The following is a 23,751-nucleotide window of genomic DNA, read 5'->3' as shown; positions in this document are numbered from 1 at the left end:
CACACAGCGTCAGTTTATATCGTCCTCCATCTTTAATGCCCCTCACACAACTTCAGCTGCAGTAGTTACTGAATGCTTGACGTCAGCTCTTAACTTGACTGAAGTTTCCCAAGTCAGGCAGACAGATTTACTTACTTTATGAACAAAACTCATCCTGTGTAATGGAATATGAAAGAGAAACGTAGCTAGTTTTTGTTCTCACAATATAACTAAGATATATATTATGGCAGTCACGCACTGAGGGTGTATCAAATTCCGTTACATAAAAAGTACACAAGGCGTAGCTCACTGGTCAGACCTTTTGGTTCATAGCCGAAAAGTTCAGGGTGCGATTTCGAACCTGGCGAAACATAGTGGCAAACTGTCCTACACCCTGCTGTCCCTGCTCACCTAACTGTAAAAATCGGTACCTGGATATACATATATATATATATATATATATATATATATATATATATATATATATATATATATATATATATATATATATATATATATATATATATATATATGTCGTGCCGAATATGTAAAACTGGTCAATTAGCAAGAACTCATTTAAAATTAAGTCCTTTCTGAAATTTTCTCTTATACGTTTAAATATATATTTTTTTCATTAATGTTAATGTAAAAATTTTTAATTTTGCACCAAAAGAATCTTAGAAAACTTACCTAACCTTATTATAACAAGAGTAATTTATTTTAGCCTAACCCAACTAAATATATTTTAAATACGTTTTCAGTAATTTAGTACTAAACAAACACAATTAAATATATTTTTTTCGTTAGGTTCAGAATGATTTTGGCGAAATTATTGCATACACAAATTTTCACTTGTCCTATATGGCAAGATGGGCATTGCTATTTAAGCCAAGATCGCAAGTTCTGCCTATTCGGCACGACATATATATTTATATAGGATGGGGTCCACCTCTGGTGTAAATTGTGGGACCCATAGCCTCGGAGAAGTGGATAAAAAAGGCTTCAAGGAAAAATATTTGGATTTCTTCCTGAAGCCGTTTGAATATTCCACTTCCCCTACCACCCCATCTTTTCATATTTATTTTTTTATACTAATAGGAATATTTTATTACATAATATGGTACAGAAGATTTAAGAGATACATTATTGATATAAAGGTGGCATATACGGTACATGTTGTTACGTGTGTATCACCGATTATAAGGCGAAAATCTCATCCAGCTCCTCAGAGCTGGGGCGTGTGCCCAAAATACAGCAGGCATTACCCCTTTGAACAGCCGCACTGAGCCGCTGGAACAGAAAACTAGCTGCCCTGGGATCCCTAGTTACCCTGATGAGTCTTTTTCCCAGCTCCTTAAGGAATTTAGATGCACTCTTTCCCCATGAGCCAAGGGTCTCCGAGCCTATGGGAACAAACATATAATGATGGGCAAGTTCTCCATATTTTCTAGACTTTTGGGACTCCCTGAAGCTGGCAGCTGCCCCTCCTTCCTCCCTGGTGTATTGGAGATAGGTATCAGCCAAGGTAGATGCACATGTATAGTCCCACACCACCTGCTTCCCATCTGTCCAGGCTTGAAGGGTGATACCATCTGGACGCTTCTGGCTGCCATCAGATCTACATAGTTGGGGTGGCTCCCTTACTGCTGGGCATCCAGCTGTTGTGAGGCTCCTCTTGATGTTATTAACCTCCTTATGTCTTGCAATCTTTCCCTCGGATTTACGGCGCACAAGACCATGGTACCCGAATCGGTCTGCTGTTTCACTGCCACAAATACACCTGTGTTCGGCGAGAATAGGGAGGCAAGTCGAAGGGCAACACCGATGCGGATGGTCTGTGGGTCGAGACGTGTCCCAAGGCTGGAGTTGGGAACAGCCAACAGAAAGTCCCCAGCATGAGGGGCTCTCACTGCCAGGAGGCGGGCTCTATCCTTCCCTGACACACTCTGAAGCATTGTTGAGGTAATATTTTCCACTATTGGACCATCCCAGTGCGATTGTTTGTAGTTGTTGGGGGGAGCAGGTCTGGTTTCAGAGCCCGTTAGATTATCCCAGATCATTGCTCCGTCAATGAATATTTGGTCCTGGACTCCTATCTTGTCCCTAAGATGTTCAGGGAGAATCGCTGCTACAAGCTCTCTGGATGCAATACACGAGGACAGAAAAGCTGGTAACGCAATCTGTGATGACTTGCGGACACCAATGCCTCCTAGTCTGACTGGAAGTGTAGCTTGGTTCCACTGCCCGTCTTCTAGAGTAAGGTTAAGTACTTTCGTAAAAATCTGCCTCAGAATACTGTCATATTCGTGCAGTATAGGGTTATCATATGAATGTGCACATCTTAGGAAATATGTCAACCTGGGCAGACTCAAGCACTTTGTGAGAAGGTACAAGGCATCGTGGGTGTCCAGATTGCCTATTCGTTGTTCCATTAATATATATATATATATATATATATATATATATATATATATATATATATATATATATATATATATATATATATATGTGTCGTGCCGAATATGTAAAACTAGTCAATTAGCAAGAACTCATTTAAAATTAAGTCCTTTCTAAATTTTTCTCTAATACGTTTAAAGATATATTTTTTTCATTAATGTTAATGTAAAAAATTTTTATTTTGCTCCAAAAGAATCTTAGAAAACTTACCTAACCTTATTATAACAAGAACAATTTATTTTAGCCTAACCCAACAAAATATATTTTAGATTTGTTTACAATAATTTAATACTAAACAAACACAGTGAAATATATTTTTTTCGTTAGGCTCAGAATGATTTTGGCGAAATTATTGCATACACAATATGTGTGTGTGTGTGTGTGTGTACTCACCTATATGTACTCACTTATATGTGGTTGCAGGGGTCGAGTCATAGCTCCTAGCCCCGCCTCTTCACTGGTCGATAATAATTCACTCTCTCCCTGCTCCATGATATTTGTCATACCTCTTCTTAAAGCTATTTATGGAACTTGCTTCCACTACTTCACTCTCCAGATTATTCCAGTTCCTGACAACTCTAAGACTAAAGAAATACTTCCTAACATCCCTATGACTCATCTGGGTTTTCATTTTCCAATTTTGTCCCCGTGTTTCTGTATCCCATCTCTGAAACATTCGATCCTTGTCCACCTTGTCAATGCCTCTTAGTATTTTATACGTTGTTATCATGTCCCCTCTATCCCTCCTATCCTCTAGTGTCATCAGGTTGAGTTCCCTTAACCTCTCTTCATAAGACATACCCCTCAGTTCCGGGACTAATCGTGTTTGCAAATTTTTGCACTTTCTCCAATTTCTTGACGTGTTTGACTAAGTGAGGGTTCCATACTGGCGCTGCATATTCCAGTATAGGCCTTACGTACACTGTGTACAATGTCGTGAATGACTCCTTACTCAGATGTCTAAACGCCAATCTCAGGTTTGCCAATCTCCCATATGCTGCAGCAGTTATTTGACTGATGTGTGCCTCAGGGGACATGTTCGTTATGATGCTTACCCCAAGATCCTCTTCTTTAACTGACGTTTGCAGCTGTTGGTTTCCTAACCTGTACTCCGTCTGCGGTCTTCTGTGTCCTTCCCCAATCTTCATGACCTTACACTTACTGGGGTTAAACTCCAGGAGCCATTTGTCGAACCATACTTGTAGTTTGTCCAGATCCCCTTGTAATCTTAACTGATCCTCTCCCACTTGTATTCTCATCATCAGTTTCACATCATCAGCGAACAGTGACACTTCTGAATCTATTCCTTCCACCATGTCATTCACGTATACAAGAAACAGCACCAGGCCTAGGACTGACCCTTGTGGAACCCCACTAGACACATTCGCCCACTCCGACACTTCTTCACGTACCAACACACGTTGTTTCCTTCCTGTCAGGTATTTCCTGATCCATTGCAGTACTTTCCCCGTTATTCCTGCCTGCTCCTCTAATTTTTGCACCAGTCTCTTGTGTGGTACTGTGTCAAAAGCCTTCTTGCAATCTAAAAAGATGCAATCTACCCATCCCTCTCTCTCCTGTTTTACTTCTGTTACCTTATCGTAGAACTCAAGTAAATTTGTGACACAGGATTTCCCATCTCTGAAGCCGTTCTGTCATGTATGAGCCCAATCTCTTCAATGTGTCTCACTACTTTTCTCCTGATAATCTTTTCCATGACTTTACATACTATACAAGTCAGTGACACTGGTCTGTAGTTTAATGCTACCTGTCTGTCCCCTTTCTTAAAAATTGGAACTACATTTGCTGTCTTCCACGCCTCAGGCAACTGCCCTGTTTCGATAGATTTACTGAAGATTGCTGCTAATGGCACACACAGTTCCTCTGCTCCCTCTCTCAGTATTCATGGAGATATGTTATCTGGGCCCACGGCCTTTGAGGTATCGAGTTCGTCTAGCAGTTTCTTCACCTCTACCTTGGTTATGTGTATTGTGTCCAGTGCCTGCTGGTGCACACTACCTCCACAGTTTGCTGGAAGCATTCCTGACTCTATTGTGAATACTTCTCTAAATCTTTTGTTTAGTTCATCACATACTTCTTGGTCACTCTTCGTCAGCTCCCCTCCTTCTTTCCTCAGCCTGATTACCTGGTCCTTGACTGTTGTTTTTCTCCTAATGTGACTGTATAACAACTTTGGTTCAGATTTGACTTTTGATGCTATGTCGTTCTCGTATTGCCTCTGGGTCTCTCTCCTTATCCTTGCATATTCATTTCTGGTTCTTCTGCTCATCTCCTTGTTTTCTTGAGTCCTTTGCCTTCTATACCTTTTCCATGCTCTCGCACACTTGGCTTTGGCCTCTTTACACCTCCAATTAAACCATGGGCTCACTCTGGTCTTACCATTTTTTCTGTTGCCCTTTGGTATGAACCTTTCCTCTGCCTCCCTGCATTTAGTGGTTACTATTTCCATCATTTCATTTACTGTCTTTCCATCTAGTTCTCTTTCCCACTGCACTTCATGCAGGAAACTTCTCATTCCTATGTAGTCCCCTTTTTTGAAGTTTGGTTTCTCTCTTTGTTCTCGTGCTACTGCATTCTCCACTGTTAACTCAACAAGATATTCAAAACTCAGGACATCATGATCACTAGCGCCAAGGGGTCTTTCGTGGGTGATATCCCTTATGTCTGAACTATTCAAGGTGAATATGAGATCCAGCCATGCTGCAACATCCTCTCCTCTCTCTCTGGTTGCATCCCTAACATGCTGATGCATGAAGTTCTCCAATACAGTCTCCAACATCTTAGCCCTCCATGTTTCTGGTCCCCCATGTGGCTATAGGTTTTCCCAGTCAATCTCTTTATGATTGAAATCCCCCATTATAAGCAATTTTGTCCTACCCATATGAGCCCTCCTGGCCACTTCAGCTAGTGTATCCACCATTGCCCTTTTGCACACATCATTCTCTTCTCTTGTTCTCCTGCTGTTAAGTGGTGGGTTATACATCACTGCTATCATCACCTTTGAACCACCAGTCTGAAGTGTTCCTACAATGAAGTTGTCTGTTTCCCTTCTTTCCATTCCTCCCATCTCCTCAAAATTCCACTGTTTTCTTATGAGCAATGCTACTCCTCCCCCTCCTCTGTTTTCTCTGTCTTTCCTCATAATCTGATATCCAGGTGGAAAAATTGCATCTGTTATCATCCTTGTAAGTTTTGTCTCTGTTAGTGCTATAATGTCAGGTGATGCATCAATGATGCATTCTTGCCACTCTTCACTCTTATTTGTTATTCCATCTGCATTGGTGTACCATACCTTTAGCTTCCTTTCCATTACTGTATTTTGGGAGATGGAAGAGGAAGGTGCAGGCTGGGAGGGTGGGAGGCAGGGCACAATATTATGGGAGGCTGCTGTGACTGTGGAATTAGTGCTTAGTGGGGGTGGTGGCTATGGTGTGAGGTTCGTTTCTGTTTACTGTGTTTGGTTGATATGTGGTGACAGGGGTTGAGAGGTTTCTGTAAGCATTTGTGTTTGATGTTCCCCCAAAGGCTGAGTTTTCCTGTCTGTCATTGCCTGTCCTGTCTCTCTTTCCTTCCACTGGTTCTATCTTGCTCTCACTTTCAGTTGTTCCCTTTCCTTTCGTGTTCTGTCTCGATTGAGGAACACTTTTTTGATAATCTGGAGAGTTCTTTAACAGCTGTTTCTGTTGCAGTATCCTGTTTTGTACCACAGCTGTCTTGAATGTCAATCTGATTGGTCGATTTTTTTCCCTTGAATACCCCCCCCCAAGTTTGTTAAAATTTTCTACCTGAGACATGTCCCTCTCTCCTGTTATTGCAATGATGTTCTTAATATCTGTTTTCTCCCAATCCTTTCTTTCATCATAGGTCTGCCCTTCAGCCTCCTGAAGCCCATGAATAATTATTGATCTCTCCCTCTCCTCTTCCCATTTCTTTACCCTCTGTATCTCTGGATCTGATTTAAGCATCTCCTTTGCTGTTTCCCTAATCATCTCCCAGACACCATGATGGCCTGATATTACTGCTGCAAAAGACTGCTTAGATCCATCCCCTCCTTCAGTCCCCTCGCTGCCTGCTGAAGTTCCCATTTCAGTCATCTTGCTCCTTTCGGACCTCATCTTTCGTGGGTGATATCCCTTATGTCTGGACTATTCAAGGTGAATATGAGATCCAGCCATGCTGCAACATCCTCTCCTCTCTCTCTGGTTGCATCCCTAACATGCTGATGCATGAAGTTCTCCAATACAGTCTCCAACATCTTAACCCTCCATGTTTCTGGTCCCCCATGTGGCTATAGGTTTTCCCAGTCAATCTCTTTATGATTGAAATCCCCCATTATAAGCAATTTTGTCCTACCCATATGAGCCCTCCTGGCCACTTCAGCTAGTGTATCCACCATTGCCCTTTTGCACACATCATTCTCTTCTCTTGTTCTCCTGCTGTTAAGTGGTGGGTTATACATCACTGCTATCATCACCTTTGAACCACCAGTCTGAAGTGTTCCTACAATGAAGTTGTCTGTTTCCCTTCTTTCCATTCCTCCCATCTCCTCAAAATTCCACTGTTTTTTTATGAGCAATGCTACTCCTCCCCCTCCTCTGTTTTCTCTGTCTTTCCTCATAATCTGATATCCAGGTGGAAAAATTGCATCTGTTATCATCCTTGTAAGTTTTGTCTCTGTTAGTGCTATAATGTCAGGTGATGCATCAATGATGCATTCTTGCCACTCTTCACTCTTATTTGTTATTCCATCTGCATTGGTGTACCATACCTTTAGCTTCCTTTCCATTACTGTATTTTGGGAGATGGAAGAGGAAGGTGCAGGCTGGGAGGGTGGGAGGCAGGGCACAATATTATGGGAGGCTGCTGTGACTGTGGAATTAGTGCTTAGTGGGGGTGGTGGCTATGGTGTGAGGTTCGTTTCTGTTTACTGTGTTTGGTTGATATGTGGTGACAGGGGTTGAGAGGTTTCTGTAAGCATTTGTGTTTGATGTTCCCCCAAAGGCTGAGTTTTCCTGTCTGTCATTGCCTGTCCTGTCTCTCTTTCCTTCCACTGGTTCTGTCTTGCTCTCACTTTCAGTTGTTCCCTTTCCTTTCGTGTTCTGTCTCGATTGAGGAACACTTTTTTGATAATCTTGAGAGTTCTTTAACAGCTGTTTCTGTTGCAGTATCCTGTTTTGTACCACAGCTGTCTTGAATGTCAATCTGATTGGTCGATTTTTTTCCCTTGAATACCCCCCCCCCCAAGTTTGTTAAAATTTTCTACCTGAGACATGTCCCTCTCTCCTGTTATTGCAATGATGTTCTTAATATCTGTTTTCTCCCAATCCTTTCTTTCATCATAGGTCTGCCCTTCAGCCTCCTGAAGCCCATGAATAATTATTGATCTCTCCCTCTCCTCTTCCCATTTCTTTACCCTCTGTATCTCTGGATCTGATTTAAGCATCTCCTTTGCTGTTTCCCTAATCATCTCCCAGACACCATGATGGCCTGATATTACTGCTGCAAAAGACTGCTTAGATCCATCCCCTCCTTCAGTCCCCTCGCTGCCTGCTGAAGTTCCCATTTCAGTCATCTTGCTCCTTTCGGACCTCATCTTTCGTGGGTGATATCCCTTATGTCTGAACTATTCAAGGTGAATATGAGATCCAGCCATGCTGCAACATCCTCTCCTCTCTCTCTGGTTGCATCCCTAACATGCTGATGCATGAAGTTCTCCAATACAGTCTCCAACATCTTAGCCCTCCATGTTTCTGGTCCCCCATGTGGCTATAGGTTTTCCCAGTCAATCTCTTTATGATTGAAATCCCCCATTATAAGCAATTTTGTCCTACCTATATGAGCCCTCCTGGCCACTTCAGCTAGTGTATCCACCATTGCCCTTTTGCACACATCATTCTCTTCTCTTGTTCTCCTGCTGTTAAGTGGTGGGTTATACATCACTGCTATCATCACCTTTGAACCACCAGTCTGAAGTGTTCCTACAATGAAGTTGTCTGTTTCCCTTCTTTCCATTCCTCCCATCTCCTCAAAATTCCACTGTTTTTTTATGAGCAATGCTACTCCTCCCCCTCCTCTGTTTTCTCTGTCTTTCCTCATAATCTGATATCCAGGTGGAAAAATTGCATCTGTTATCATCCTTGTAAGTTTTGTCTCTGTTAGTGCTATAATGTCAGGTGATGCATCAATGATGCATTCTTGCCACTCTTCACTCTTATTTGTTATTCCATCTGCATTGGTGTACCATACCTTTAGCTTCCTTTCCATTACTGTATTTTGGGAGATGGAAGAGGAAGGTGCAGGCTGGGAGGGTGGGAGGCAGGGCACAATATTATGGGAGGCTGCTGTGACTGTGGAATTAGTGCTTAGTGGGGGTGGTGGCTATGGTGTGAGGTTCGTTTCTGTTTACTGTGTTTGGTTGATATGTGGTGACAGGGGTTGAGAGGTTTCTGTAAGCATTTGTGTTTGATGTTCCCCCAAAGGCTGAGTTTTCCTGTCTGTCATTGCCTGTCCTGTCTCTCTTTCCTTCCACTGGTTCTGTCTTGCTCTCACTTTCAGTTGTTCCCTTTCCTTTCGTGTTCTGTCTCGATTGAGGAACACTTTTTTGATAATCTTGAGAGTTCTTTAACAGCTGTTTCTGTTGCAGTATCCTGTTTTGTACCACAGCTGTCTTGAATGTCAATCTGATTGGTCGATTTTTTTCCCTTGAATACCCCCCCCCCCCAAGTTTGTTAAAATTTTCTACCTGAGACATGTCCCTCTCTCCTGTTATTGCAATGATGTTCTTAATATCTGTTTTCTCCCAATCCTTTCTTTCATCATAGGTCTGCCCTTCAGCCTCCTGAAGCCCATGAATAATTATTGATCTCTCCCTCTCCTCTTCCCATTTCTTTACCCTCTGTATCTCTGGATCTGATTTAAGCATCTCCTTTGCTGTTTCCCTAATCATCTCCCAGACACCATGATGGCCTGATATTACTGCTGCAAAAGACTGCTTAGATCCATCCCCTCCTTCAGTCCCCTCGCTGCCTGCTGAAGTTCCCATTTCAGTCATCTTGCTCCTTTCGGACCTCATCTTTAGATCCTGCTTCAGCACATCCATTTCTTTCTCCAATCTCTGTATCTTTGCCTCAGCTACTACAGCTCGTGATTCCCACTTCTTGCTCTCTGCAGATATTTGCTCTAACATGTTATTGCAAAGCTCGTTTAACCTTTTCTCCCATTGTTGTTCCATTTTGTTCTTGAGCCGTTCTACCCATTCTTCCTTTTCCGACCAGCAATCATCGGTTCCCTTGCCTTTACGTCCTCCCTTTTGAGAGCCCATTTTGTTTTTATCCTGTTGGATGTTCTAGCTGCTTCAGCTTACCATAAAAATGTGTGTGTGTGGTGGGGGGATTTATGAGTTAATGTGTTTGGTTAGGTTAGGTTAGTGTGTACTCACCTAATTGTACTCACCTAATTGTGGTTGCAGGGGTCGAGACTCAGCTCCTGGCCCCGCTTCTTCACTGATCGCTACTGGGTCCTCTCTCTACTTCCTAAGCTTTGTCATACCTCTTCTTAAAACTATGTATGGTTCCTGCCTCCACTACCTCACTTGCTAGGCTATTCCACTTGCTGACAACTCTATGACTGAAGAAATACTTCCTAACGTCCCTGTGACTCGTCTGAGTCTTCAGCTTCCAGTTGTGACCCCTTGTCCCTGTGTCCCCTCTCTGGAACATCCTATCTCTGTCCACCTTGTCTATTCCCCGCAGTATCTTGTATGTCGTTATCATGTCTCCCCTGACCCTTCTGTCCTCCAGTGTCGTCAGTCCGATTTCCCTTAACCTTTCCTCGTACGACATTCCCTTGAGCTCTGGGACTAGCCTTGTTGCAAACCTATGTACTTTCTCTAACTTCTTGACGTGCTTGACCAGGTGTGGGTTCCAGACTGGTGCTGCATACTCCAGTATGGGCCTAACATACACAGTGTACAGTGTCTTGAACGATTCCTTATTAAGGTATCGGAATGCTATTCTCAGGTTTGCCAGGCGCCCGTATGCTGCAGCAGTTATTTGGTTGATGTGTGCCTCCGGTGATGTGCTCGGTGTTATGGTCACCCCAAGGTCTTTCTCCCTGAGTGAGGTCTGTAGTCTTTGTCCACCTAGCCTATACTCTGTCTGCGGTCTTCTTTGCCCCTCCCAATCTTCATGACTTTGCATTTGGCTGGATTGAATTCGAGAAGCCAGTTACTGGACCACATGTCCAGCCTGTCCAGGTCTCTTTGCAGTCCTGCCTCATCCTCGTCCGATTTAATTCTTCTCATCAACTTCACGTCATCTGCGAACAGGGACACTTCAGAGTCTATTCCTTCCATCATGTCGTTCACATATATCAAAAATAGCACTGGTCCTAGAACTGACCCCTGTGGGACCCCGCTCGTAACAGGCGCCCACTGTGATACCTCTTCACGTACCATGACTCGTTGCTGCCTCCCTGTCAGGTATTCCCTTATCCATTGCAGTGCCCTCCCTTTTACATGCGCCTGATCCTCCAGCTTCTGCACTAATCTCTTGTGGGGAACTGTGTCAAAGGCCTTCCTGCAGTCTAGGAAAATGCAATCTACCCACCCCTCTCTCTCGTGTCTTACTTCTGTTACCTTGTCATAAAACTCCAGGAGGTTTGTGATACAGGATTTGCCTTCCATGAGCCCATGCTGGTTTTCATTTATAATCTTGTTCCTTTCCAGGTGTTCGACCACTCTCCTCCTGATAATCTTCTCCATGACTTTGCACACAATACATGTCAGAGACACAGGTCTGTAGTTTAGTGCCTCGTTTCTGTTTCCTTTCTTAAATATGGGGACTACATTAGCTGTCTTCCATTTCTCAGGTAGTTACCCAGTTTCAAGGGATGTGTTGAAGATTGTGGTTAGAGGCATGCACAGCATCTCTGCTCCTTCTCTAAGGACCCATGGGGTGATGTTGTCCGGTCCCATCGCCTTTGGGGTGTCAAGGTCACTTAAGAGCTTCTTTACCTCCTCCTCGGTTGTTTGTATGTCATCCCACACTTGTTGGTATATTCCCTCCTGATGTTCCCTTCTGTGCTGTCTTCCCACAGCCCTTCCTGTCTCTACTGTAAAAACTTCCTTAAATCTCCTGTTCAGCTCCTCACATACCTCCTGATCATTTCTTGTGAGTTCTCCACCTTCTGTCCTTAATCTGATCACCTGGTCTTTGACTGTTGTCTTCCTCCTGATGTGCCTATACAACAGTTTCGGGTCAGTCTTGATTCTCGATGCTATGTCATTTTCATACTGTCGCTGGGCCTCCCTCCTTACCTGTGCATACTCATTCCTGGCTCTGCGACTGATCTCCCTATTTTCGTGTGTTCTCAGCCTTCTGTACTTTTTCCATTCTCTATTGCACTTTGTTTTTACCTCCTTACACCGTCGGGTAAACCAGGGGCTCGTTCTGGTCTTCCCGTTGTTACTGTTGCCCTTGGGAATAAACTTTTCCACTGCCTCCTTGCATTTTGTTGTTACATATTCCATCATTTCATTTACTGGCTTTCCTGCCAGTTCTCTGTCCCACTGGACCTCCCGTAGGAAGTTCTTCAGCCCTATGTAGTCCCCTCTTTTATAGTCAGGCTTTTCCCATTCAACTCCTGTTATTCTCTCCACTTGCAGCTCTACTATATATTCAAAGCACAGAACCACGTGGTCGCTAGCTCCTAGGGGACTCTCATATTTGATGTCCTCAATGTCTGAGCTGCCCAGGGTGAACACAAGGTCCAATCTTGCTGGTTCATCCTCCCCTCTCACTCTGGTAGTGTCCTTAACATGTTGGTGCATGAGGTTTTCCAGCACCACGTCCAGTATCCTGGCTCTCCATGTTTCGGGACCCCCATGTAGCTCCAGGTTTTCCCAGTCGATCTCCCTGTGGGTGTGTGCGTTTGTGTGCATGCGCACACTAGGCTACGCTACTCTTTTGAAGATTATAAAATTTTTTCACAATCAATTCCTTATTAATATACACTATATAATATTTACTGTGTACACTTGTGTTTGTGTTTGTGTGTTTACTAGCTTGTCGTTCTTTGAAAAAGAGGGGGGGGTTACATTAACACTATTTGTTATTGTTCTTGGTTCACCGGTACTCTCCCGGCCCAGATCTTTGCACACTAGGCTACGTTACTTTTTTGAAGATTATAGGATTATTTTTTCTCACTCAATTCCTTATTAATATACACTAATGTTTATTATAATAATAATTACTGGTGAACACGTGTGTTTGTATGTGCGTACTTGTTTACTAGCTTGTCGCTGTCAGAAAAACGGGGGGGGGGGGGTTCACTATGCTACACAACTCTTCTGAAGATATTTAGATAATTTACTAAACATTATCAGGGTTACCACTATCTATCTCCTGGTACTGAAAGTTAGGGAGAGAGTGATGGTATAGCATACAACCAGCAGGGCAGGACACTAGACACTAACCAAAATTAACCACACATAGGCAAGTGATGTCGTCTGCACAACAATGGAGGTTCCTGCTGGTCGGCTGCTATCAACTCCTTCACTTTTGAGACGCCTTCAGGAACTTTATCATGCATTCAAGTTTTTATTTTCTTTTTGTTTTAAGACTTGGTATTCACTCTTTTTTCTTTAGTACAGTATTGGCCATAACAAATCTGATGATATTAACTACATTCACAACACCAAAAGCTGGGGATTGACTAATTTTTTCTTACTTTCAGTATTTACTTAATCACTCGTTTGGATATTTTGTGTCAACACTGCGGCCAGCAGCCTGATCAGCTGACTGCTACCCTCCCTCACTCACCATTCATTCAAATTTAAATTGTAAAATTCTTGATCTTATCACATTATTCGCACTCTTGAAAGCTATTACACTCTTGTAGGTATGTTCACTGATTCACTCACGTACGATGACTGCTAATAATATATTAAAACAGCCACTAGAATGCTAAATCCTGGGAGCACTATTCAGCGATACTGCTTCACGTGTGTGTGTGTGTGTGTGTGTGTGTGTGTGTGTGTGTGTGTGTGTGTGTGTGTGTGTGTGTGTGTGTGTGTGTGTGTGTGTGTGTGTGTGTGGGTGTGTGTGTGTGTGTGTGTGTGTGTGTGTGTGTGTGTGTGTGTGTGTGTGTGTGTGTGTGTGTGTGTGTGTGTGTGTGTGTGTGTGTGTGTGTGTGAGTGAGTGAGTGTTGTGCAAAATAGGTAAAAATGGTCAATTAGCAAGAACTCATTTAAAATTAAGTCCTTTCTAAAATTTTCTCTTATGCGCTCAAAGATACATATTTTTCATTTATATTAATGTAAAAATTAATAATTTTGTACCAAAAGTACCTTAGTAAACTTACCTTACCTTATTATAACAAACGCAATTTAATTTAGCCTAATTCAACTAAATATATTTTAGATTAGTTTACAATAATTTAATAAACAAACACAATTAAATATATTTTTTCGTTAGGTTCAGAATGATTTTTGCGAAATTACTGCATGCACAAATTTTCGCTTGCCTTATTCGGCATAAAGAGCGTTGCTATTTAAGCCAAATTCGCAAATTTCACCTATTCGGCACATATATATATATATATATATATATATATATATATATATATATATATATATATATATATATATATATATGTCGTGCCGAATAGGCAGAACTTGCGATCTTGGCTTAAATAGCAACGCTCATCTTGCCATATAGGACAAGTGAAAATTTGTGTATGCAATAATTTCGCCAAAATCATTCTTAACCTGACAAAAAAAATATATTTCACTGTGTTTGTTTAGTATTAAATTACTGTAAACAAATCTAAAATATATTTTGTTGGGTTAGGCTAAAATAAATTGTTCTTTTTATAATAAGGTTAGGTAAGTTTTCTAAGATTCTTTTGGAGCAAAATTAATTTTTTTTACATTAACATTAATGAAAAATATATATCTTAAAACGTATAGAAGAAAATTTTAGAAAGGACTTAATTTTAAATTAGTTCTTGCTAACTGACCAGTTTTACATATTCGGCACGACATATATATATATATATATATATATATATATATATATATATATATATATATATATATATATATATATATATATATATATATATATATATATATATATGTCGTGCCGAATAGGCAGAACTTGCGATCTTGGCTTAAATAGCAACGCTCATCTTGCCATATAGGACAAGTGAAAATTTGTGTATGCAATAATTTCGCCAAAATCATTCTGAACCTAACGAAAAAAAATATATATCACTGTGTTTGTTTAGTGTTAAATTATTGTAAACAAATCTAAAATATATTTAGTTGGGTTAGGCTAAAATAAATTGTTCTTGTTATAATAAGGTTAGGTAAGTTTTCTAAGATTCTTTTGGTGCAAAATTAAAAATTTTTACATTAACATTAATGAAAAAAATATATATTTAAACGTGTAAGAGAAAATTTTAGAAAGGACTTAATTTTAAATGAGATCTTGCTAATTGACCAGTTTTACATATTCGGCACGACATATATATATATATATATATATATATATATATATATATATATATATATATATATATATATATACATATTGGCTGCATTGTTTATATGTAAACGTGTGTACGTCCATTCATAAGTGCGAATGTATATACATGCAAATGTTCAAGTGTGTGTCTAAGTACATGTTAATAGTCATCTATGCACATATGTGACTATAATATAAATAGAGTAGTAAATTTGTTTCCTTCTAATTTTGTTGAAAGAACAACGGAGAGAAGGAAAAATAGTCAGGAGGCTAACACCATTAAATGACTCCTCGTTGCTATTTACTGATGTATATAATATAATATAATATAATGTAATAATATAATATAATCTTTATTTACTACAAGTACATGTACATGGTATACAGTCCTAGCTGACAACAATGACATACTACTATATAGAAAGCCACTTGTTACGCTGAGCATGTCGGGCAAATTAGGTCAGTGTCCCAGGATGCGACCCACACCAGTCGACTAACACCCAGGTACCCATTTTACTGATGGGGAACATAGACAACAGGTGGAAAGAAACACGCCCAATGTTTCTACTCTGGCTGGGAATCGAACCCAGGCCCTCGCCGTGTGAAGCGAGAGCGTTAACCACCATGTTATCCATGTTCCTCTTAAGCCCTTGCTCTAGCAAGATGGAATATTCCATTTCTCCTGTGTATGGGATAGGCTATCCTGAGAGACGGTAGTTATGAAGTGATAGTAGCTCCAACTCTGCTGGAACGAAATCATTTGACGCTGCCGTCCTTGCCCTACTGAAATCTCCTACATCAGGCTGGCAGATTTCAATACCTTGAATGAGCCCCATCCTGCATGATTGAATATGACAGAGAATTATATATCATATAGAATATGGCTGAAACATAATGATAATGTATCCAATTAATGTTTAATAAAAAAATAAACATCTAAAATACTTTCTCCGACTTGTTCACCTTCAGCACGTTATACAAAGCACCAGTGTGGTAATTGAGTGATCCGTCCTCTTGTGAGAGCATCTCTCTCTCTTGATAGAGGGTGTATATTTCTCTGACTGCTGTTATCAATTATGAGGGTGAGGCATATGTTGGCTACAACTCTCTTGGCTGGGTCAAATAGGGTGAGGCGTCGGAGGTTCCCCGTAGATTGGTATATCAAGAGCTATAGGGGAGTTGTCAGATTGGGAGTTGCAGTATTGGCACCCCATTCTGATGTGGATATGGTTGTAAATGGTACTGTGATGCTGGCAAAGCTGTGGAAAAAGGACACATCTGTAAAATTCAAGACATTTATTAAAAGAAACCTCAATACCCTGAGCCAGTCAGTATCAGGGTTTGTTATCCAAATGGTTCTCCTTTCCACAAATTGAGAACATATCTACCACAAATTCAATCCAACCAAAAGCAAAATGGTGCAAATTCCATGCTTGGGGCATCTGTAAGCATGGAATATTAGGAAAAGCAAATGGGACATGCAACTTTGAGCATCCCAAAAAATGTCGCGACCTCCTGTCTAAAGGAGTATGTCGTTCTACCTCCTGCAAATTTTTTAACCCGGAAATGTGCCAGTCTTCAGTCCTCCAAAAAATGCTACAATACCAACTGTCCTGCACACCATCTACAAGGGACCAGGAGGTACAGACCCCGTAAAACAAACCAAAGTAGTTACGACAGTCCCATTCCAAATTATTTTTTAGTGGCAGGAAACGAAGAAAGAAAATGGAAGGAAATAACCAAAATAGTCTACCACCTTGGAACCTTGTTGGACTGGAGGCGCAGCCAGTAGACCCCCTGGCCCTCCAGAACCACAACTACTGATGCCAACAGCAAAATCCCCCCAATAAACACATAAACACACAATACGACCTCGTTTATATTTGCTATAATACAGGGCCTTAAGCAATCCACCAACAAAATACCTTTCATCAGTGGATTTCTAGAGGAGTCAAATGCGACGCTTGCAGCCTTCACAAAGACCCCACACAAAAAAACACTTTGACAAGGGAATATGGATAACTGGGTACAGCCTTTTTAGATGCGACAGAGAGAACAGGCAACAAAGGGAGGTTGGCCTGTATGTCAGAGAGTCGCTCATCTGCACAGAGATGCTGAACATCACAAATTATGTAGTTGAAGTTCTAACAATAGAGATCGAAAGCCAAAACCTAGTCATTGTGGTTGTACATAAGCCACCAGATGCAATTTCCCAACAGTTCAAAGAACAGCTACTGAAAATTGATTACTGCTTGGAAAGCCTTCCAGCCCCATCCCCAAACATCTTGCATAAGGCATACAGAATGGAAGAATGTAGCAAATAATGTTAGAGCAGAAACAATCCCTGGATGTAGCGCAGACGAAAAGTCACACACACATAAATCTCCTCAATAAACACACCCTAAGTCAGCAGATAGTGGAGCCCACAAGACTGGAAAACACACTTGATCTTATTTTCACAATCGAGGTGTGGCTGTGGCTTTGTTTTAGTGGTCGTAGTTTTATATGTCGCCTATGACATTAACGACCTCACCTGAGAGATCGTTACTTTCTACACTCTGTGTGTGGGAGTCACTATTGTAACGTCAGTATGGGTAAATGCCACCACTCGTTACCCTGTTTTGACGCCAGTATAGCAAAGTATCCCACTACTCACCACTAGTCGCCCTGGTTTAATGTTTCAGCAGTTCCAGTACAATGGTGATGACATGCATATTTGTCTTGTGCCTTGCCTACCCTTTAGTTTCGTTACTTCAACTAGCTTCCATTCTAGGATAGTGGCACCATCCTATATAAGAATAAAGAACTCCGATGCTCCCACATATCCTTGATTTACGAGTCCGGATAAAATATGACAATAAAATCGTGTAACTCCAAGAACGCCCCGAGTTGCAATATTCTTTTAAAAGTGCAAATTACAGTTCTTTCATCATACTGATACCCTAAGTACCAAGAATACTCCTCGTGACTTGGTTAGAACCCGCTAGAGTGAAAGAAATTTTGCGTTTTCTGTATAGCAAATGATAACAGTGAATTTTTTTTTATATTTTTGTTAAAACAAAATTACAATATAACAATTAAAATATAGAAACTTCAAATGCGAACAAAAAGGGTCTCCATACATAAAGACATTACACACTTGGCATCCTGAGGCCAGTTGTGCATTTTAACTGTTGCTAAAAACCTTAAAACTATCCATTCCTTATTACAACATACAGATACGAAGAAAAAACATTAAATTATTTCGTGTACTAACTCACATTCCCTACCATATAAAAAAAAAAAAAATCACCGATCTGATGTTAAAAAACTTAAACCCTTTTTTCCACACTATGACAAATGCCATGGAAGTTAATAACTAGTCTATCTCATACTTTTGTAAGTTCTTATTTCACATAATATACAAACAATTAAAAAATAACATGCCCTATATAGATACAGAACATAGTGTTAATATCCTACAATACTAAAGATAAAAGCCATCGAACCTGATGCCCCTCCCAATATTATATATGTTTTATTGCATATTTTACAATATTTATGAACAAAAAGCCAAGGTTACATACTTGGACCGTCAAAAGCTCAAAGTATAATTATCCTCCAACATGGCTACCCACCGCTTCTAATACCATAGAATATCCATTTAAATAAACTTCCGTACATGTCCCTTATTAACAAAAACAATTTCTTCCTTTAAACCCACCTTTGATCAGTCACTCAACTTCTGTTACACTGAAAATCCTTACTGTAATAATGCCACTCACGGCTTATGGTACATATTACTGAAGAGATTTAGTTAGGACACAAGATCTCACAAGTACCTACATATGTATATAATAATTGTGTCGCATGACACAAAGGTCGTCTTAAAAAAGTTATTAATATACACACATATACATTTACATATATATACATATATATGTATACACCTACACTTATACCTACATACTCATACACACACATTAACACAATCTTAGAAGAGCTTTAATGACCAATTGTTTTTGTCTTGTATTGTCAGTACAATGCAAGATAAACGGCAATAATACTTTGACGTGCATTGATAAGCATAAAACTGCTGTTTTTCATACCCATCCATACCATACAACTCTCAAAAAACCTTACCACGTTCACGTATCCTCCAATATAGTCGTATCCTCGCTAAAAAAGGAAAACGGTCCCTTTTTACGTTGTGAGCACATTAATGAGTCTCTTTACCGTAATATTTCTGTACGACACCGTTTTCCATAAATTAGTTTATTTCTACATACTGTACGATATATTCCAGCCGCAACTGCCCTAATTCTAATCCCCCCCCTTTTTCCCTCAATCCCCAGGAAAAAAAAAAATCTGACACAACGTACATAATGGCTCTCCTTACATCCTCAGACACCCCTCGTACCTCTAATGTTAGGGCTTGCAGAATCTCTATGTTACCCCCTCCCATTAACTTGAAAACTCTTGCCAGCCACAACCGTACCTCCCCCAACTCTTTACAAAAGTAAACGGCATGAAAAACTGTTTCTGGTTCCTCACAATGTTCGCATTTTGCTTCCCTTACCAAACCCATCACACACAAAGCAAACTTCGAAGCCAAAATCCCCTTTACAAACCTATAAACTAATTCCCGTACCCTCGGCATTAATCTAAGCTTCTGGAACTCATACCAAATCTTACCCCAATCATACAAGGGGTATACCGATACCCCTTGCATGATTCCTGGTTTTCTACTCATCTCTACCAACCTTCCAACCCTAAGTTTGTCTACCTCTCCTACGACTAACAATAACCTGATCATAGTCTCGCATTCCATTAATTCCTTTCCTCCCCACCAACGTCGGACATCTTCCATCACTCTCCCCACTCTCACTCCTCTTACCCCCCTCTCCCGTATGAACCTCTGTTTAACATACATTGCCTTTACTCTCGGCCCCAGCGCCAAAAGTCCTACTTCCCCTCTGCGTACATTCGTCATGACCACCTCTTTACTAAGCCATGCCCTTCCAAAACTCCAAACATAATGGAGCACCCTTCTCTGTATCTCTTGTATCTCCTGCCCTCGTAAAGGATACACCACTGCAACATTCCACACTTTACTATATACCAATGAATTTATTATTATTGCCCTTTGCATTAAAGTAACATCCCTCGTTCTTAGGTTCCGAATCCTGTGCACAACTTTCTCTCCCACCAGTTTCGAGTTCACGCGTCGAGCCTCCTGCTCATCAGCCATATAGAGAATTCCACAAATTTTCAGTTGTTCCGTCACTTCCCATCCGAACTCCAACCCCATTCTACCCCCCACCCAATCCCCTATCTTTAATAATTTCGATTTAGCTCTGTTGACTCTCATACCCAACACCTCCCCAAAAATCTTCATTACCCTCCCAACCTTTCTCAATCCTTCTTCACAACTGATCAATACTGCTGTATCGTCCACATATCCTACTACCTCTGTAAGCCCCTCCCCCTCCCCATGTAAATTTGTTTTTTCGTCAACCATTTCGTAAAACGGGTGTTGCATACATGCAAACAGAATTTGAAACATAGGACACTCTTGTCTCAGACCCTTCTCCATTTCCAACATACTACCCAACCTACCATTTATTTGCACCTGTATCACTGCTCCTGCATACAGTATCTCAACCCACTTTACAATACCTTCACCAAAACCCAGACGTCTTAAATTAGCTACCAGGAACTCCCTATTCACACCATCATATGCATTCTCCCAATCAATTCCCAAAATTCCTCCCCCCTTGCAACCCTTTAAGAATTCCCTAATTCGACTATGTCCATCCCTCATGCAACGACCCGGAATTCCCAACTGACCCTTATGTACAATACCACCTATCACCTGCTTCATCCTATTCCCTAGTATCTTCGCAAAAATCTTATAGTCAGTGCACATTAAAGATATGGCCCTGTACGTGCTTAGTGTTCTCCCCTCCTTTTTCTTGACTAGTACGACCACACCAGTCCTCTGTGTCCTTCCTAACATTCCTTCCTGCAGCATACAATTCATTACCTGAACCAGACAATACTTTATGTGGTCCCATTGAACTCTATAAAAATCATTGGAAATCCCATCGATTCCAGGCGCTTTCCCCATTCTTAAATTGAACACCGCCTCTTTCACTTCATCCATATCAATTACACCATCCATCCCAACTACTTCCTCCCTACATTTCCCCAAGGCTTGTATCCCCCCATTCCTCGCTACCTATCCGAATGTTACCCTTCGCCCATTTCCTTTTAAACTAATAATCAGCATAATTACTTATTCCTTCAGTTGTCACTAGCATTTGCCCCTTGTTATATCCTTCCAAAATCTTCACTAACCTCTAAATGTAAAATAGTGGACTCCTGTTGCCTAATTCGAAAATTTCTCAACACACTTCCCGAAGGCTTATCTCCCCCAAAGTACTGCGTCCATCCCCGCCCTTACCCTTATTTCATCAAATCTTTCATTATGTATTTGCTTTAATTTATCTCTTAGCAATGTCTTCAAACTGCTGTCCCCCCCTCTTTCATAACACTCACTGAGCTGCTGTTCCAAATAATTCTGTAAACCATACCTCCACCTCGCCTCCTCCCTTCCCTTACATTTATAAAAACCCACTATACCAGGTTTAGCCCTATTTTCCCACCATTCCAAGATACTCTTTGCCCCATCCCTTGCCCTCCACAAATGGTTCCACCATTCACCAAACTCTGCACTCACCACCTCACTCCTCACTAGCCTGCATTTAACTTCCAGAAATCTGACTGTATCTTTACCACACCCACCCAATCCAGCTCTGCCAAAACTGCCCTATGATCGGAAAACCCCACATCCAATGTTTTCACCTCTCTCACACTAACTGCCTCCGATGTATAAATCCTATCTAACCTCGCTGAATAACCTCATCTAACAAAAGTAAAATCTATTCGCCAATCCCCCCTCCCCACCACATCCCTAACCCCCACATCCTGCAACACATTGCATAACGCCCCTAACACACATCCCACCCCCCTTGGCTCCACATCCCCCCCTTATTACACAGTTCCAATCCCCACCAATTACAGTGACGAGGTAAACCTCTTAAATGATACATCAAGATGTCTTACAAAATCCTCTTTTACTTTGATTGTGTTCTCAGCTGGCATGTAAACCCCTACAAAACATACCCTAGATTCTCCCCACTCGCCATCCACTCTCACCACCCTCCTCCCCCTTCTTCCCACTTTATAATACGTAAGGGACCGTTTTCCTTCACAGCTACAGCCACTCCGCCTTTTAACCGAACAGACCCACTTACATACAATTTATATCCTTTTAATGACAATGTACAGCCTACCTTATAATTATACTCTTGTATAAAACATACATCCATGTTATACCTCTGTAAGAACCATTCCATCCAAACACGTTTCACTTCATTCCTCAATCCATTTACATTAGTAGTTACTACTGTGAATTGTTTTAAAAGCAGTGGTTTACCCCTCCACCTCGGTACAAGTCCTACTATACTGCCCTGCTGAATAAATTGTTTTTTGGTCGATGGCTTGTTGACCCCCCTATCCCCCCTTTATCCCTAGAACTGTTCATCCTTTTATTACCTTCCCCTCACTCCCCATGTGGCTTACTTCCTTTTTCCAAGACTTCACTCCAGATCTTTGACCTGGAGTGAGAACATCGTCCATCTCCGACGTTCCTGCCGTTCTCTTACGTGAACTTCCTTCCCCACACACCTCTTCATCTGTCTTTTCCTCCCTATGGACTTCTGCCACAACTGTGTGCACAGTACCATTAGTGCACAAAGCATCCCCAATCACCAGATCTTGATGCGATTTTTACCGGTACATGGTTACTCTTTGCAACCTCCAGACTACCCTCAACTTCATTCAGAAAGGAGCTTAGAACTTCCTCCAGTAAGCCATCCTGTTGGCTTGCACACTCATCATCACTCTATCTCGTTGTCGATGTTGCCTTCCCCATTTCACCTGGTAATGTTACACATTTGTCCATTTCCACCTCTGCCCTATCAACTTCTTCACTCCAACGGCAAGGTGTCTTGGTTGGTTGTACTCCTGTCTCCGACGTATCCATACCATTCCGCTGATGTTTGAGCAATGGTAACTGGTCCCTCCTTCCTGCTTTCTTATGGCATTGAGCTGCCATATGTTCAAAAGACCCACATAATCTGCAAGTCTTCCGCTGTCCAGAGTAGTACACATATACCTGAGTCCTGAAAACATCCATGAGGACATGCGATGGAATAGACTGCCTCAAAGTCATTTTCAGTGTAAATGACCCCTCAGACAGCTCCTCATAAAGTCCATTTTTCCACACCCCCAACTCATCTGAGTGGATTTTTCCATAGTTACTGAACACTGCCACCACATCATGCTCCGTTGCCTCAAATGGAACATTTCTGACCTTCACCCACGTTACGTAACTTGACACATCATGTAAACATACTTCCACCATAGTGTTCACAGCCAGCCGTTTCTCTTGATATTTATTGACGATGCTAGAGTAGAAGCCCGCCTCTTTAAACTTGATGAATATCTGTGTAATACCATTTATGGCCACTCCATATAATTCGTCATTTGGAATGCCATATACCTCTCCAATGATCGTAGGCAGTAACACCTGCATTGTTGTTCCTGTAAGCGAGCCACGAACTAATTCAACACATACAGTGTTCACCCGGCGACCATGTCGTTCCGCCATGATGATTGCTCCAAAACAGGAAAACTGTGCAGTAAACCAGATGAATCAGGA

This window comes from Cherax quadricarinatus, chromosome 4 (assembly GCF_038502225.1).
Source record: "Cherax quadricarinatus isolate ZL_2023a chromosome 4, ASM3850222v1, whole genome shotgun sequence".
NCBI classification, from domain to species: domain Eukaryota; kingdom Metazoa; phylum Arthropoda; class Malacostraca; order Decapoda; family Parastacidae; genus Cherax; species Cherax quadricarinatus.
The sequence above is the reverse complement of the archived record's forward strand: the minus strand, read 5'-3'. Positions refer to the sequence as shown.